This window comes from Lygodium microphyllum, chromosome 22 (genome assembly GCF_053477565.2).
Source record: "Lygodium microphyllum isolate KBCC chromosome 22, Lygodium_microphyllum_v1.1.10, whole genome shotgun sequence".
Lineage (NCBI taxonomy): Eukaryota > Viridiplantae > Streptophyta > Polypodiopsida > Schizaeales > Lygodiaceae > Lygodium > Lygodium microphyllum.
In genome coordinates, this window is record NC_141156.1 from 25975522 (window position 1) to 25995270 (window position 19749).

Sequence of the window (19749 nt, forward strand, 5' to 3'; positions counted from 1 at the left end):
GACCACCTCCTCTATTTTTATGACATTAATATTTGGTTGAGCAGCAAGGCTTTCAGCTTGAACATAAGGTGGTTGTAAGATTGCAGGTCGTGACTGATCTTGCTCTTGAGTCCTAGCACGAGGAGGGCTTAGGACCTCTGGCGGGTGATCATATCTTCTAGGGTGAGGACAATTGTATATGCCATGTCCATTTTCTGCACAGTTGTAACACAACATCTCCCTTACTTGTCGCCGTATTTGTGGTCGATTTCCACCATTTCCCTCGATAGGTCTTCTTGCACCTTGCACAAGATTCACTCTCAAACCCTCTAGTTGATTAGTAAGATTGTTTATTTGTTGGATCATGTCTTCTTGACCTCTAACAAGGCTTGGTGCATTAGATACATTTGGGGGAACTTGAGAGGCCTCCATAGTTATGATGTTTTTTTCCAAAGCTGCTTGGCTAGCTTGGGCTTGGTAGAGAATCTTTCGATTCTTTTCCCTAGTGATTCTCAAAGCATCTTCAAAAGTGTTTGAAAATTTCACATTTACCTTCTCCCTGAGCAAGGGATACAAACCTGAAACAAATCGATCCTTTTGAAGGCAATTTGGAGCTCTCTCTCCAGGGTTCAGTGAGTCTGACCACTGCCCCCAAAGCTTCAAAAACCCTTCCTCATAAGTTGCATAACCATAAGGATCCCTTTGATGGAGGGCCAAAAGCCGTTGCCATAACTCTTCAACTCAGTTAGTTTGTTGAAATTTTTGCAAGAAAGATGCCTTTAATCCCTCCCATTCAACTCTTTGGGCCGGATTTAGAGTTTGGAACCACATTCTAGCTCCTTCCTTGAGCACCAAAGGAAAAGCCCTCAACTTTAATGCTTCATCATCCCTCCTAGAGACAAGGAAGGCCATCTCAAGGTTGTCCAAAAAATCCACTGCATTTTCCCCATTTCGCACAAAGAAGCTTGGAAATGCCATGTTGCCTTAGTAGAGTACAAAGATGAACACGTCTAGACTTAAGTTATATTTTATGAGGGGAATGATGAATGGGTTCACAGATGCATTGATTTCAGCAAGACATCTAGGCCCTAGTATGCTTCTAATAATGCCTTGGAATCTAAGCTTTGTGCTGGCTACAATATGCTTAGTTTACATAGCATGTGGACCGATAGGTCCATACAACTCATGGTGATTCATGAGAAGCTATTATAATAAGATAAAGACATGTACATTGAAGGACACATTGTATTCTAGCATTGGGAAGATTATAGGTTCTCGTGATACAAGAATCTCCCTTAATCTTTGAGCCCCAAAGTACATGACAAGACGCTGCTGGAAGAAAATCTTCCTACTGATGCATACATTAACTTAGATGTTTTGTACAGAGTGGAAAGTGTAGAAATTCAGGCCATTATTATTATTCATGAGTCGAAACTACTTAAGGGAGAAGAGGAAATGCACTTTCTTGAATTATGAAGGATTTTTCCCAGAGTGTTTCTTTCTGGAATCCACCAACTAAATGGTGTGAATCCATTTTCAATGAAGTCAAGTAAATGGTCTACATGGCTAGTGGTAGTTATTAACTATAATCTACCCCCATATCTCAGCATTAAGAAAGAGCATTTAATGCTTTCACTCTTAATTCCAAGAAAACAACAAGTTAAATACCTAAATGTTTATTTGGCCCCTCTCAACAAAGATCTTCAAGATTTTTGGAGAGGGATCGATGTCATGGATATGTCCAGAAGCATTAGTCAAAGACAGTTCATTGTTCATGGAATTTTAGCATGGACTATACACAACTTTCTAGAATATGGTTTTTGCTTAGGTAAATGGTTTAAATTATATATATTGTCTCATACTTTTGTACGATGTTCATTGTGCTAATCACCTTTGTTATGTTTTCCATGCAAGGATATGTACCAAGGGTTATAAAGCTTGTCCAATTTGTGGTTATTGGTTGAGATTGATTTATAGCAAAAACCTCAACAAAAATATATATCTTCGGCATAGATGATTTTTATTTGAAGATTATTAGCTATGAGATATAAGGTAAGCCATACATTTTAATGGAAAGGTCGAAGAAGAAGATGTCCAATAGCAATGACACCAAAGGATTGGTATCTAAAGTGGACTATTGGACCTGCTATCAATCCAGAGTGGGAGATCATAATCAGCGATGATGATGACTCTGTGAAGAAGCGAGAGAGAGGAAAACCTGCTCTAGCTCAAAGTCCTTCAATATGTTATACTTTGGAATATTGGAAGGATGTGAAGATATGTCATCTTCTTGATCCTATACATATATTCAAGAACGTTGATCATTCATTATGGCAATACCTCATTGGCTTGAAAGACACAACGGTAGCAAGAAGTGACCTAAAGGATCGGAACTCAAAGCCCAATCTATGGCCACTTTATGATGAAACTTGACATGAGACAACCAACGAGCCTACCCCCTTCCATCATTTCTTGGCAGCATTTTCAGCAACACCCTCAATGAGTACCTGCAATACCCCCCGCCCACGCTGCCCATTTGCTACTCTAGTCATGCTCTCTCTCTATCTCTCTCTCTCTCTCTCTCTCTCTCTCTCTCTCTCTCTCTCTCTCTCTCTCTCTCTCTCTCTCTCTCTCTCTCTCTCTACGACACTATGGTTAACCCCAGCTTTGATGTATGGTCACCCTAGCTTTGATGTATGTGGCAACAATATGGGCCCCATGCTTGTTAGCCACCTCATGGACGTAGATTGAGAGACCACATATATGTATGATCTCATGCTTGTTCTGCAGCAAACCATCAGTACCACTATTCTATGTGACATTGGTATCAGAGCTCTCTCGTCATAACTTTTTGGTCTCATAGGTTGTTTTGGCCTTTTGAAGACATAAGTATAGCATTTCATTTTGTTTCATCTCTCTCTCTCTCTCTCTCTCTCTCTCTCTCTCTACTTACTATGCATTGTCACATCGATGACTCATGAGTTCGCACATTTGCTTGAGCAACCACTCAGACTCCATCTTGTCCCAAACTCCGTCTCCAGTGTGTTGATGACATATTTCTTCTCATCCTCAAGTTGATCACTGCATTGCAAAATAAGGTCAATTAGTAATCCAAAAAAAAATTGTAATTCATATTCTTTATGTTAAATAATGTTGAAAAACACGGATCTAGAACTAGATCCACTATGGTGGACGTGATGGGACCTAAAACGGGCCGGCACTGGCTCGTGCACTAGCCGGACCTCTATCTCATGCACTCAACAACCCCACGGCCTCGCGGCCAGGAGCGTTGATGACACATACATTGCCTTCCTAAACATCTTGTGTTTGTATTACGTTGTTTGTAGTCCACTCTTCTCTCACCCACTACTCCTCAGAGGGAGTCCCTTACACATTGCCTAATGGCACGAAGCACAGACATAGGGGGTCCTCCAACGGCTGAGTGCCGCCACCCCTCTGCGACTCTCCTACACCTTGGGGATTGGCCCCTCGGTGCGTCGCTCAACATATAAATATTTCGCACAAAATCCACTCAAGGTACCAATTGATCGTATCCAGGATTGTACCATTGTCCTTACTTCTCTTTCCCCTAGACCCTATGACTAGCCTATGGCTTAGGGTGTCCTGTCTCTCACTCAACGTGGGTCAAGGTCCTAATGAAAGCAATTGCTGTGCATCCAGGATTTCTAATACCTTTAAATATTTCCATGATTTATGTATATTGTGGATGCTAAGTGCTCAAACAATTATAAAATCAGTATTGTGCACATGTGGAAACCATCCTTTTAATGGTTTTCAGCTAGCGTTCTTATGCGGCGTTGCATGAACCTAGCACCGAGGAAGCCCTCGTGCTACTAGGCCCTTATTTTATAATTATTTACCGACCTATATGGTATGCAAAAAAAAACCATCAAGATTTTCATCATTTCACTCAGCATTTAGACACATTTTAACCACTCTACCCTCCCATCGATCAAATGTTGCATTGTTGCATAGATTTATAAGGCATTTTGCCATCATTTTATGTGTAAAAAGCGGAAAAAGACACACTAGAACAAGAAGGTGGGCTGAACTGAGGCAAATCCTCATACTTCAGTCCCCACGAACATTCACGAACATTGTTCTTATTTTTCATTAATTTTCGGCACCCAAAATGCGTATTTTTCCCTATTTTTAGTGGTTTTTCTCTATTTTCCTTGTATTTTTCTTATTTTTCTACATTATTTAATTAATAAAAATTCAAAATAGGTTATGGGCTGTGGCCCTTAGTTCCTTCTTGCAATAAAAAATGAAAATTTAGTTGGTGTTTCTATTTATTTTTTCATTTTTTTTCAAAAACATCATTTTCCCTTGGTTTTCCATATTTTACGTGTTTTAGTTTATTATTTTGGGCCACAAGATGCGTGTTTTTCTGATTTTCTGATTATGATCAACAAATACTCATGGAAAACAGAAACATAAATAATTTTTATCCCACATGAACAACATTTTATCAATCAAAAGCCATGAAATCTCAAATTTCCTTTGAAAAATTGAATTACCGCTTATTTGCATGTTTCGGGTTTCATGTCCATGGCTGCAAATTTGAAAATCAGCAGCACTTCATGCTCATGGCGATCACACGTCACCATTTCCAGCCCATGGAGCGATCCGATCGATGCCAGACAAGCCTCCACCATTCTTTCTTCTTCCTTTCTCTTCCCCCATGAATCGCCCCTTAGAGGAGAGAGAGGCAGGATAGAGAAATATTGATTTTCTCTCTCTCTCTACAGGCTGCCATTGCCTGCACGAAGGAGAGCGATTTGAAGCGAAGAATCAATGTAGTTGCCTGCTGTCATTGGATATATGGCTTACTTGACAGCCATATCTCGCATTTGTGGGGGGGGGGGGGCGCCATTTTTTCACACGACGGCTGCTGCACGCCGCCCTCCTCTTCTTCGTTTGATTTTTTTTTTGGGGGGTGCCCCTTCCCAAAGGCACCCCTTCACTTCTCCTTTTGGGCACCTTCTCAATTTTGACCGGCCTTTTGGCCCTTTTCCCGGCCTTTCTTGCATACGGTGTCCGAATCCAGTTCTGAAAATTTTTGTGAGCTCGTCTCGGCATCCTGAACTGGTCGTCAGCTTCCTTGACTCGCACAAGCACATGGAAAAATTAGTAAAAATCCGCAAGTGTTGCACAGGCGTCCTTAGAGCACTTTGACGCTTAAAATCATCCTAGATCGAGCTACCGCCTTTGACATTGGATATTTTTCCCTTGATATTCATAATTTTTAGCTATTTTTAAGTAGTTCTCGGCACCAAAATTCCGCTCTCATTGGCGACCACGGGATAGGGCGACTCAGCCCGTCGAATCCCACAATAGATCTGCACAAAACAACCAAAGAAAGCATCAAGCTGATACAAAGTAGATATATACTAAACACATCACAATGCTCTCCCTACCCCCTGATAGAACCAAGGCATGACATCCACAAGGAGTAGGCCTAGCATCATCTAATAGAAGATCCGAAGCGAGTGACTAACCAACTGCTCCAACACAACCTAACTAAAAAGATTGGAAGCTCTTGATCTCAGCTCTGCTCTGATACCACTGGTGCGCAGATCGGTCGCTGTATGCTCATGTAGTGAATCCCGGAAGGTCCCCAAGAACAATGAACTCTACCTTTTTGCACAAATTACAATGTAAAAAGCATGAATGACAAGAGCAAGAGACCAATTGGGTTCAATCTCCCCCCATGCCTTGTGTGAGCGCTTCACAAAGCATGTATTTTATGTATATTTCCATCTTCATGCTCAATAATAGCCCAATTTACAAAAATATGACAAGCTTTTAGCTTTTGAGTTTGTTTTTACAAAAATAGGAGATAAAGCTAATGGACGGTGCCCATAGAGTCTGGCACGCCCAATCTCAATGTCCAAATAAAAATAACATATCCATGCGCATAGACGTATACAAAATAATAATAAATAATCGATGCCTCAATAGACATGACAAAATATAGGCGTGGCGCCTATCAAAATATAATCCATAGGTCGAATACTTGCTAGACTCCAATGCTTTCCTCCGCCACTGCTGCTATCTCTACACATCAACTGAAGCATTCACAATCGTTAGTAAAATAATACAATTAAACTGACAAAAGTGAATACCTAGCAGTCTTCAGCTACATAAATAAATCAACTGGTTAGAAATAAATCCTAACCTTAATTTATTACGAGTGCGCACTCTAAACTCATAAACGTTTATTAATTTAATATGCATTTTGCGGAATCACCCGCTATGGAATCACCCATGTACACACTAAATTAATGAAACGCCCGAAAAGGACAGGCGTCCCCATCAACTTCTCGCACAAAGAATCCTCTTTGTGTATGAGCCCCGGTCATCTAAGTTTATGGAATCCACCGTAAAACCTCACGGAATCCACCGTGGAATATGCCTCCTGGCATCAATTGGCAAAGTCATGTTTGATTTCATTAGGCCAAGAGGGCCATTTCCCTGTCTAGTGCGGGTGCGTTTAATCGGGTTTTTGTTTTAAGTGTTGTGCTAGACAGGTTTCGTGGTTCGTGGAATTTGGTGGAGCCTGGAGGAGCCTTTGCTGCGATGGAAGCTTCTTGTGGCCAATCCAGGTGATACCTCTCCTTTACGAGTACCTTTCTTTCCTATTATATGTGTATTTGTACTTGTCGAGGGGATATATTTTTGTTGGGGACCGGCAACCAAGGCATGAAGTCCTAGGTTTAGGCTAAGTATGTCTGAGGGAGGTCTGAGTAGTCGGTACCTCCTGTTAAGGCATTGCTAAGCATCAAAAGACCTGTTTTAGAAGGGAGTTCTAGTGACCCTGTTCTGCTAAGCTTGCTAGGCAGTCGTTCTAGGAGTTCTTGTTAGTTGTGAGGCAGTTAGAGAAGCCTGCTAGAAGATAATAATGATGATGCCAAGAAACCCTGAACATCCTAAAAGTATATCGCAAGAGGTGTTCGCATCACATGTCGTCTAATCAGTCTGTGGGTCCAAGATAATAAAGGTAGATGAGTCTCGCCCACCCTCTGCATGACCCAAATCAACCATCGTCTGCCAAAGAGGGCATGTTCAGAAATCATACCCCACAAACGACCAGGTCCTGTCTCATCGTCAATAGATATATCGGGACAAGGACCACAATTAAAGAAGAGATCTTCTTCATACGCAAAATTAGCCAATGAATCGGCAAACAGATTCCAATTTCGTGGACTCAGCTGAAAAGACACTCTATCAAATTCGTCTAGCAGGGCTATGGCAGTATGATGGTACATGCAAAGGATGGGGTTTCGTACCGTGTACATCCCATTGAGTTGATTTAAAACCAACTGAGAGTCCCCTTTCACCAACAACTAGCGGATACCACCCTTCTTTGCAATATTCAAACCCATAATCAGGGCTTTGTATTCTGCCATGTTATTGGTACAATTCACCCCGAGATAAGCAGCTAACTTCATGACAATGCATCATCGGGGGTCTCGGATGACAACTCCTACACTTCCTTTTTTGCATGGACCCCTGGACACCCCATCAAAGTACAAGGTGTACGCCCATAAAGGGTTTACATATCCCGCCATCCTGAACTCTACTCGTAATTATGGTAATCGAAATTCAGCATATTCAACGGGTGGACTGTAGGCTCCATCCCTCCATCATCATTGAATTCAACAGGGATGCTCGTCAAAATTTGTAGGCAGTGATGGCAGAAGACCTTGATCTCCCAAATAAATGTCCCGTCTTCTTGCTCAGTCACCTTGTATCCTTTGCTCCACCAAATGAGCTTTCCTTGATGATACCTCTGTTCTAAATATGGGTGTTCTAAATGAGGGATCAGACGACCCATCAACCTCTATCACCATTTCCTTGCAGATGTTTGATCGATCTCGCCTAGACCTGCAAGGCAGTCATAGTATTAGTGCAATCAGAAATAATAAGGTTTAATCTTATTAAGATTAACCTTATTTTTAAATTATATCCCCTCAAGGTCAGCTAACAAGACTGCGGATTTATTCTTTCCTATTCTAACGATCCTATAGGGCCCGTCCCATTTGGGCTCTAGCTTGCCTAGAAATAATTCACGTCATGCGTCATAATACAGAACAAGCTGTCCTTTCTTGAAGGTGTATTTCTTGGCTTTGAGGTCGTGTAGCTGCTTCATTCGGCGCTTCGCCACTTCTTGGTGCAATAAGCTCTGCAGCTTAAGCTCATCTAAATGTGCCAGTGTCGTCAAGCGCTCAAAAAGTGCATCTTCATCACTCGAAGAATGATTGATGGCAAACCGAATAGTCGGCAACTCAATCTCTAAAGGCAAGACACACTCCTCCCCATATACTAACTTGAACGGGGTATGGCCAGTGGCTCGTTTGAAGGTCGTATTGTAGGCCCACACCGCCACGTATAACTTTTTATCCCAATCCTGTTTCTTTTCCGACACAATTTTGGACAGGATGCCCACAAGCTGCTTGTTGGTGCTTTCAACTTGCCCATTGGCTTGTGGGTTATATGAGGTTGTCTTGTTATGCTTGATTTGCCAAGTCTCTGTCAAGCTTTTGATCACCTTATTCAGGAAATGGGTTCCGCGGTCCGACACTAATTCTTTCGGTGGGCCAAAACGGCATATTATCTGCTCTAAAAGAAAACTAGCAGTTTCTTTAGCATCATCTTTCCTTGTTGCATGTGCTTCTGACCACTTTGTGAAGTAGTCTGTTGCTACAATGATATACCTCTTTTGCGCAGTCGACGGCGGAGTAATAGGACCCACAAAGTCTATTCCCCACTTCTCAAATGGAAGTATCGCCATAATAGGCGTGAGTGGTCTTTTCCTATTCTCTCGACTATCATGTCGTTGACAAATATCGCATCTCTTAACATATGCAAACGCATCCTGAAAGATGGCAGGCCACCAATAACCTGCTCTTAAAGCCTTTTGTGATGTAAGCCGTCCAGCAAAATGGCCGCCACAAGCAGAATCATGGCACTCTTCCAAAATGAATGGCACCTCGTTAGGCATCACACATCGGCGATAGATGTCATCAACCCCTTGCCGATATAATGTACCTACGATCAAGGCAAACTTTAACGCTTGCTGCTTAATTTTCCTTCTCTCAGCTTTAGATAATTCGGATCCCGCCTCTCCCGTCGATAAATAATGCGTTATTGCAGCGTACCAGGAGGGAATAGATACCGTATCTATTTTAAATAACAACTCCATGTCACTACCTTCAGCCACAGATTCTTTCGGCTTCCCAAAGTCCACAAAACATTCCATGATGCCTTGCAACCTTGGTGGCTTACTCCTGATTTCATAATTAAACTCTTGCAAAGTGATTAACCACTTCCTAGACGATCAGGTGGCTGTAGCTTATTCATCAATAGTCGAAGCCCCTCCGCCTTCGTATAAAGCACGACTTTCTCATAGAGAATATAATGCCTGAATTTCTTGGTCCCAAAGACCATCGCTAGACATAACTTCTCCATGTAGGTATAATTTATCTCCGAAATGCCCAATTTTCGACTAGCAAAGACTATCGGATGATACCACTTCTCTTCCCAAATTTGGGCTAAACAGCAGCTAATACTATACATGGTGGCTGTTGAGAATATATAGAACACCTCACCTCTTTTAGGTGCTTTTAAAACGGGAGCTCTTGCTAGCTCCTGTTTCACATCCTCGAATGCTACCTTACAAGGGTCACCCCATACAAACAAACAGCTAAAGGACAATAAATTTGTAAGCGGCAACGTTCTTTCTGCCAAGGCGTTCATGAATCTACGATAATAACCAACCGAAGACAGAAAGCTATGAACTTCTTTCGGAGTGCGTGGTGGACCCATGGCTACTATAACTTTGACCTTCTCAGGGTCTATCGCAATTCCTACCGAACTAACCACATGACCCAGCAATAGCCCATAAGGTACTCCAAAAACACACTTCCGTGGGTTTAGGGCGATGCAAAATTGTCTACAGCGCTCAAAGCATTTTCTTAAAATGATCAACTGCCTTCCTCTCACGGTGGCGGCCCCTAAGTCATCAATAAACACCTTCAACTCTTCAGGGGATATGTCACCGAATGTCTTATCTGCTATTCGTTGCCACGAACCAGGCGCATTGCATAAACCAACGGCCATCACATGGTACGCAAAAGTACCAAATACAGTAATAAAAGTTATTTTCAACTTGTCCTCTTCTGCAATTTCCATCTGGTTATATCCTGCAAAGCAATCCATAAACGAATATATCTCCCTCCCCGCTAATTGATCCAAAATCTGGTCAATAAATGGCAACAGGTAGTAGTCCTTAACTGTCTGCTTATTCAGCTCCCTAAAGTCTACACATAATCGAATTTGATTATTTTTATTCTTTCTGATCACAACTAGCGACCATTCCGTGTGTTGCACAAGAAAAATCAAACCCGCTTTTCGAAGCTTCTGTAACTCTTCAAACAGCCCGTCCCTCAGTTCGAAAGGCATACGCCTTACTTTCTGTCGTACAGGACGACTGCCCTCTTTCAACGGAATTGTATGAACAGCAAGACTAGGAGGAATGCCTCTCAGCTCATCATAACTCCAGGCAAAGATATCACGGAATTCCTGAATCAAGGCCACATAGTCCTCCCTTTCTACTGTGCTAAGCATAGAACCTAATTTGATTGGCCGCGAATCATCAGGCATACCAAGGTCTAGCTCGATAACATCTGCATCTCTTATACGATCTTGGGTCTCTATCGGTTCGTTCAAAGTGATCTGATAGATGTCTTCCGTGGTGGATCCCTCTTTGGACTCATCACTCGATGATGTCTCACTGGTAGATAAATCTTCTAATGTCTCCAATTCTGTAGAGGATAGAGGAGCTCTCTCACTCTGCGGGGACTCAAGATAAGCATCAACCACCACACGCTGGGCACCTCTGTCGAATATTAGTCGACCAGCGGGTATATCTACTTGGCAGTCCGCTTGCAAGATCCAAGGTCGTCCAAGTAATACTTGGTAACTTGGACGGCCTGCAAAACGAATCACCCTAAAGTCCAACAGGCATTCTACATTTGCAACAATGACATGGACCTTAGTAATGCAGCCTTCCGACTGCCTCAAACTATCATCTGCCATTCTGAGAATTGTGGAGGTATCTTTCTGGATCGCAAGACCCAACCTTTCCATTAGTTCAGAACTCATAATGTTAACAGATGATCCCCTGTCGACAATGGCATAATCTACTAATATCCCATGGACATAGGCTGCAACCCTTGGGCAATGCTTCTCAACATGCTCAAACCAGTCATCACCAACTCGCGCAATACCCAAATGTTCTACGATATACCCGGTACGGAGGATCTTTCTAAATTCCTTGCGTACTCCTGGAGAAAGCTTAATAAGATGCAAAAGATTCACATCCGGCTTGACTTCACAAAGAGAGCTCACCAAATCGAATTCATGATAGTTCGATAGAACTCGCTTTTCATGCCAAACCATCCGCTCTTTAGGTCGCTGAACCGGCTTTATTGTCTCTTTTTTAACTTTCACCTTCTTCTTTGGTGATTCCTTATCGGCTTTACTTTCTACGGGCTTCAAAGGTCCCCCTTCCATGGCAGGATCCAAAACTTGCATTCCTTTGTCGCCTTGTTTAGGGTTTCCGTTGACAGGCTTATCCTTGTTGGCCTCTCTACCCTTTTGACCTCTTGTAGGAACAGCTCGCAGATTAGAGGTTTCAGCATCATTAGGCTGTATCAAACTAACCCCACTACCACTAGGTAGCTCCTCCACTGTAGTCTTTGGTCGTTGAAGTATTTGTTTAGGCCCGTCTTCTCGCTGGGAATCATTTCCTTGCACACGATGATTAATAGGCCCTGGTTGCCGATTACCTCGCTGGAGGGAACTGATCTTACTCCAGCAAGTAGCTGCTAAATGGCCGGATTTTCCACAGATGTCGCACTTAACATTTGGGCAATTTCTTGGATAGTGTTGCCCACCACACCATTTGCAGCTAAACCTCGAAGGTGCACCCTCCTCTGGGTATCTACTTCCTATCAAATTTTGTTGTTTTTTAAGGAAGTTGACATCAAAGGCTATTTGTCGATACTGCTCTGTAATCATGTCGGTATAATGCTTCATCATGTCCTTAACCTCGCCAAGAACATTGGAAGCGCTCGACTCATAGCCTTGGTCATTACCATGTCGTTCCATCGGCCTAACAATTCTATTAGGCACTAGTTGTTGAGCCACAGGCATGGTATTAGAATTGACTGCCTGGCCTCCACCATTTGGAGCCATTTGACTGCCCGTAGGCATCGACGTGCTAGGGGGAGCTGGTAATAAATGCACATTCTGCATCATGTTCCCTCTCCCATTAGGATTAGCCATCGCTATCCCTTGGCCACTACTGTCATTGGCCATCGCCATATTGTTTCCCGATGCTAGACCCATATTCGAATTGCCTCGAGAAGCATAGGCTGCTTGTAGTCGGGATTCCACCTCTTGTGCTCGTGTAATGGCAGTATGTATATCCCCCAAGGGGACACTACTCAACTGCAATTGGATATTAAAGTCCAAACCATATAGGAAATATTGCAATTGGGTAGCTGCGGGGATAGGAATAGAGGTGTCCAACTTACGGAAAACCTCTTTTATTTTCTTCACATAAGCACGAATATCCTTGTGTGGTTCTTGGCGGGTCACGTTAAGTACACGCAACCAATATTGCCCACCCCTTTCAAGGGCAAACTCCCTTTGAAAAGCTCCATAAAATGAATCAATATTCAATATGGTTCTGACTTCTAAACCATGATACCATATGGCAGCTCTTTCTTTGAGAGTCATGTTGAAGAACATCATTAAATGTCCTTCTTCTTGGATACGACAATTAAACATCAGCTTTTGAAACTCCCTAATGTGGAGTTCCGCATCTTCCTCAACTAGCCCATTAAAAATGGGTAGCGGGTAACCTAGAGCCGGCAAATCCGTGGTTCCTGCATGAATTGCAATAGGCTGCGCCATGACGAGAATTGGATTTGCACTAGGAATAGGGGACGGTGGGGTTGCACCTCCCGCACTTGATGTAGACTGGCTTATGGAAGGAAGGGCAGCAGTAGAGCTTCCACCTCCTCCTAGTTTACTGCTTGTGGTACAAAGACCACTAGATCCACTCCCTCGTAAGGGTTCAGCACCGCTACGCTTAGGGGAATATCTCCTAAAAATTTCAACATATCACCTAGCTCTTTCCTCTCTCTCTTGCTTTTCGATTTCTGCTAGACGATGCTTATCGATAAATAATAGATCAATCTCAGTATCCTTTGGCATAAACTGCTAATTGGTCCCTAGACAACCAGGATTCGAGGGCCGTCACTTCTAAGCAGCTCCCCGCAGACGCACCACTGATGGGACCTAAAACGGGCCGGCACTGGCTCGTGCACTAGCCCGACCTCTATCTCATGTGCTCAACAACCCCACGGCCTCGCGGCCAGGAGCGTTGATGACACATACATTGCCTTCCTAAACATCTTGTGTTTGTATTACGTCGTTTGTAGTCCACTCTTCTCTCACCCACTACTCCTCAGAGGGAGTCCCTTACACATTGCCTAATGGCACGAAGCACAGACATAGGGGGTCCTCCAACGGCTGAGTGCCGCCACCCCTCTGCGACTCTCCTACACCTTGGGGATTGGCCCCTCAGTGCGTCGCTCAACATATAAACATTTCGCACAAAATCCACTCAAGGTACCAATTGATCGTATCCAGGAATGTACCATTGTCCTTACTTCTCTTTCCCCTAGACCCCATGACTAGCCCATGGCTTAGGGTGTCCTGTCTCTCACTCAATGTGGGTCAAGGTCCTAATGAAAGCAATTGCTGTGCATCCAGGATTTCTGATACCTTTAAATATTTCCATGATTTATGAATATTGTGGATGCTAAGTGCTCAAACAATTATAAAATCAGTATTGTGCACATGTGGAAAACATCCTTTTAATGGTTTTCAACTACCGTTCTTATGCGGCGTTGCATGAACCTAGCACCGAGGAAACCCTTGTGCTACTAGGCCCTTATTTTATAATTATTTACCGACCTATATGATATGCAAAAAAAAACTAGCAAGCTTTTCATCATTTCACTCAACATTTAGACACATTTTAACCACTCTACCCTCCCATCGATTAAATGTTGTATTGTTGCATAGATTTATAAGGCATTTTGCCATCATTTTATGTGTAAAAAGCAAAAAAAGACACACTAGAACAAGAAGGTGGGACTGAACTGAGGCAAATCCTCGTGCTTCAGTCCCCACAAACATTCACAAACATTGTTCTTATTTTTCATTAATTTTCGGCACCCAAAATGCATTTTTTCCCTATTTTTAGTAGTTTTTCTCTATTTTCCTTGTATTTTTCTTATTTTTCTACATTATTTAATTAATAAAAATTCAAAATAGGTTATGGGTTGTGGCCCTTAGTTCCTTCTTGCAACAAAAAATGAAAATTTAGTTGGTGTCCCTATTTATTTTTTCATTTTTTTTCAAAAACATCATTTTTCCTTGGTTTTCCATATTTTACGTGTTTTAGTTTATTATTTTGGGCCACAAGATGCGTGTTTTTCTGATTTTCTGATTATGATCAACAAATACTCATGGAAAACAGCAACATAAACAATTTTTAGCCCACATGAACAACATTTTATCAATCAAAAGCCATGAAATCTCAAATTTCATTTGAAAAATTGAATCACCGCTTATTTGCGTGTTTCAGGTTTCATGTCCATGGCTGCAAATCTGAAAATGAGCAGCACTTCATGCTCATGGCGATCACACGTCACCATTTCCAGCCCATGGAGCGATCCGATCGATGCCAAACAAGCCTCCACCATTCTTTCTTCTTCCTTTCTCTTCCCGCATGAATCCCCCCTTAGAGGAGAGAGAGAGAGGAGAGAGAAATATTGATTTTCTCTCTCTCTCTACAGGCTGCCATTGCCTGCGTGAAGGAGAGCGATTTGAAGTGAAGATTCAATGTAGTTGCCTGCTGTCATTGGATATATGGCTTACTTGAGAGCCATATCTCGCATTTGTGGGGGGGGGGGGGGGGGGGGGAAAGGGAGGCGCCATTTTTTCACGCGACGGCTGCTGCACGCCGCCCTCCTCTTCTTCATTTGATTTTTTTTTTTGGGGGGTGCCCCTTCCCAAAGGCACCCCTTCACTTCTCCTTTTGGGCACCTTCTCAATTTTGACCGGCCTTTTGGCCCTTTTCCCGACCTTTCTTGCATACGGTGTCCGAATCCAGTTCTGAAAATTTCTGTGAGCTCGTCTCGGTATCCCAGCTTCCCTGACTCGCACAAGCATATGAAAAAATTACTAAAAATCTGCAAGTGTTGCATGGGCGTCCTTAGAGACTTTGACGCTTAAAATCGTCCTAGATCGAGCTACCTCCTTTGACATTGGATATTTTTCCCTTGATATTCATAATTTTTAGCTATTTTTAAGTAGTTCTCGGCACCAAAATTCCGTTCTCATGACGCAAATCAAACATACAATACATTATCAGAATAAGGAATTATAACTCAAGTGAATTAGGTTCCAAGATAGATTAGGTTGGACTCATAAACACAATCTTGAGTGACTCGAACTAAAAAGGTACCATATATTTTGAAATGAGTGTCAAGTACATACCTTTATAGCTTTTTGGATAGTATCATTGTACGCATTGTGCATATGGGATTTTGGACATCTCTTCCTAGAGCTTCTAGAGCATACATCTTTGTCATATCTCGTAGCCTCTTCAAGGCATAGATTCAGCCTCTATGGGCATACATCTGGCCTCTATGACCAAGCATCATTTGCTATTCTCAACACCCCCCTCAAATGATGAGTCTCTACCCTTGCTGCCTTTTGCCCCCCTGCATGTCAACATGGACCAAGAGACTAGCACTTTGGTAGCCTAGTCAAGTTAAGACTTGAAACATTACATTTTGGTAGGGTTTCTTTACATCCACTATGGGAAGTAGATCCACTAAGGGAATACGAGATCCATGATGGAAAATTTTTGCAAGAATTTTCGTTTGTAGCAGCGGAAAATATTTTCTTCTTATTTTTGTTGCTTCTTTGGCAACCTTTGATCTTTTGCTCCAATCTTTGATCTTCTTTGTCTTCTTGGACTTCATTACCTTCATGCTTCTTGGCTTTTGTTGTGCTCCTTATCCCTTTCGATGGGTGGTACGTGCTTTTTACTCTAGTCTTCTTGACACATTCTTTCTGCTTAAGAATTGAGATGGATACACATGAATACATTGTTTTGGCTTAGCAGATTCTCTCTGACATACGTGGCTTGGTGATTATTACATTGGTCTTGCCATACATGCATTTTGGGATTTTATGAATAGTGCAATAGCTTGGGCATACAAGATGGATACATATTTCTTTGGATTTACATGCCCTTTCTTGTTAAGGGAATCAAACCATGAGAGAAATAGATGGCATAACCCTTCTTGTCAACAACACATTTCACTCTATTAGGACTCATAGCATCTTCTAGTTGCAATTCTTTTTTTCTTTTTTGTGGGATTTAAAGATCCCAAACTCTTGATTTTCTCATCACTTTACATTAAACAAACAATGAAGAGATGATTCCTCGAGACAACATCCAGGTAGTAGAATGTACAAGTTGGAAGCACAATCAGCCTTTAACAATGAATAACTGTCCAACACATCAGGCAGAGCAGCGGTGGCAAATCCTTGGTTTGTGAAAGTAGCAAAAAATGTGGTGTCCTGGGTCAGCAAGGTGGGCAGCCAGGTTATCAATGGGACCAGTGCCAGTGTAAATGGCCTGGAAGCAGGCACCCATGACGGTGAGCATGGTAAGTCTATCATTCTTAATCTCTTTAGTCTTGAGCTCCTTCACCTTCTCTGGAGATTCAAATCCCCAGCCTAAGGGGTCGAACCAGAAGCCGCCGGGGTGGCCCACATCAGACCCTGATGTGAGCTTGTTGTTCAGGAAGACGGGATCGCATCGAGCTAGGCTTCAGGATGTCAGCCCATCTCCGGCCCTCTACCCATTCCATAAAAATGAGCTCTACTACGAAGAGGGTTGTCTGGTCAGTGAAGTATTGTGCCTCACCGACCATGTACCACAACGGGGTATTGAGAATTCCTGCCTTTGTCAATGCTTTTGGGATGAAGATGCCTGCAGCGCCAAACATTGCCCATCTACAGTGCACAATCTTAGCCTGTTGTTGCAAGGGCTTGTGGTGATGGATGGTGCCAGGCACAGTTCCCTTCTCGCCAGAACATGCTGTAGCCTAGGTTGATACCGCACTGGCAAGCGCTGTGGTGGGCTAGCTGTTGGGAGCCAAGGGTCTGCTTGTAGAGGCTATGGAATAGAGCTTCAAGGCTTTCTTTACTCTTCTCTCTAATTCAAAACCTACTTTTGACAATCCTCTTTGTTAGTTGTGGCTTTTGTGAGCAATAGCTCTCAGATTTGCTTCTAAGAAAAAACAGATTGGTCAAGCTGAAGCAGTAGCAAATGACTTGCTGCTTCATCCACTTCTTCTTCTCTTCTCTCTTGATCTCAGAACCAAAAAGTAGATCCATTTCCTTAAGCAAGCCCTTAGCTACCCTCAAGGGAGTATCTACAAGAACCAAAACTAGTCTTCAATAGCTGCACCACAACACCTCCTTCTTGGAGCTTGCAAAGAAGAAGAAAACACACTACTAGCTACCTAGCTTAGCCATGGCTGTGATACCATGTTGAAAAACACGGACCTAGAACTAGATCAGCTATGGTGGATGCAAATCAGATACATGATACATTATCAGAATAAGGAATTGTAACTCAAGTGAATTAGGTTCCAAGATAGATTAGCTTAGACTCGAAAAAAACAATCTTGAGTGACTCAAACTAAAAAGGTACCATACATTTTGAAATGAGTGTCAAGTACATGCCTTTATAGCTTTTTGGATAGTACCATTGTACTCATTGTGCATATGGGATTTTGGATATCTCTTCCTAGATCTTCTAGAGCATACATCTTTGTCATATCTCCTAGCCTCTTCAAGGCATAGATTCAGCCTCTATGGGCATACATCTAGCTTCTATGACCAAGCATCATTTGCTATTCTCAACAAATAATACTTACTCCCACGGTACATGAACTCACTGTAGATAAGACATGCAGAGGTCTCTATATGACGTTTGAAGGCGATGTCGGTTCCAACTTGAAGGATACCCTCACTAGGCATGATGTTGCATGTGACACCCAAAGTGCCAGTGCGCATGTGCATCGGTACTCGTGGGGGCACTAGTGGTGTCTCGCTAATCAATCGGGCTGGTGTTGTGCTATTCTGCCGCTAACGCCTACATGCAATACAAACATATGATACATTGAGATGTGAATTCTTAAAAACTACTTTATATTTAATGTGTAGTTCCCTTAAAAGACATACATACAGGTCTAATAGCCACTAGCTTGTGAATCAAGTGTCACCTGAGTAGGAGGATGTACATCAGGAGTAAGCCGCTAACTCTCGTGATGTGATGTACCTAGGATAGGAGTCCTAAGCAAACGAAGACATCAAAATGATATATATATTAAGAATTCTATATGTAAAAAAAGGATGACATTACTACTTTATCAATCGAGAAGCTTACCGATGCGCTATAGTGTGTGCATGAGAAAAAGTCTCCACTCCCGCTGCATGAGGCTAGGAGGATGTACCCTCTTCAAGACATATGGACATACTGAATCTCACAAAAATCTTGATGGAAATGTCTAAACCAGCATCATCCATCTCCACATAACCTATCATGGCCTCTGAAAATGTATCTCCAGAAAGTCTAGTGCCTCGTAGCAAAGTCTTGATGATCGCCAACTTCACTTTACGGGTGTGGTCACTCATTGCATCTATATATTTAAAAGAACTATATGTCAGACTAGAGATATATTGTTAGAGGTGATGCCAGGAGGCATATTCCACGGTGGATTCCGTGCCACGGTGGATTCCGTGCCACGGTGGATTCCGTGAGGTTTTACGGTGGATTCCGTAAACTTAGATGACCGGGGCTCATACACAAAGAGGATTCTTTGTGCGAGAAGTTGATGGGGACGCCAGTCCTTTTCGAGCGTTTCATTAATTTAGTGTGTACGTGGGTGATTCCATAGCGGGTGATTCCGCAAAATGCATATTAAATTAATAAACGTTTATGAGTTTAGAGTGTGCACTCGTAATAAATTAAGGTTATGATTTATTTCTAACCAGTTGATTTATTTATGTAGCTGAAGACTGCTAGGTATTCACTTTTGTCGGTTTAATTGTATTATTTTACTAACGATTGTGAATGCTTCAGTTGATGTGTAGAGATAGCAACAGTGGCGGAGGAAAGCATTGGAGTCTAGCGAGTATTCAACCTTTGGATTATATTTTGATAGGCGCTACGCCTATATTTTGTTATGTCTATTGAGACATTGATTATTGATTATTATTTTGTATGCGCCTATGCGCACGGATATGTTATTTCTATTTGGACATTGAGATTGGGCGTGCCAGACTCTATGGGCACCGTCCATTAGCTTTATTTTCCTATTTTTGTAGAAAGCAAACTCAAAAGCTAAAAGCTTGTCATATTTTTGTAAATTGGGCTATTATTGAGCATGAAGATGGAAATATACATAAAATACATGCTTTGTGAAGCGCTCACACAAGGCATGGGGGGAGATTGAACCCAATTTGTCTCTTGCTTCTTGTCGTGCATGCTTTTACATTGTTTTTTGTGCAAAAAGG

At 42.4% G+C, this 19749-nt stretch overlaps 2 pseudogenes; both read right to left on the bottom strand.

Moving 5' to 3' along the window:
- LOC148016960 (uncharacterized) overlaps positions 1 to 18867 on the bottom strand; it is a 251926-nt pseudogene extending 233059 nt beyond the window's left edge.
- LOC148016961 (photosystem I chlorophyll a/b-binding protein 2, chloroplastic pseudogene) lies at positions 16567 to 17562 on the bottom strand (annotated as a pseudogene).
- Positions 18868 to 19749: the final 882 nt, after the last annotated feature.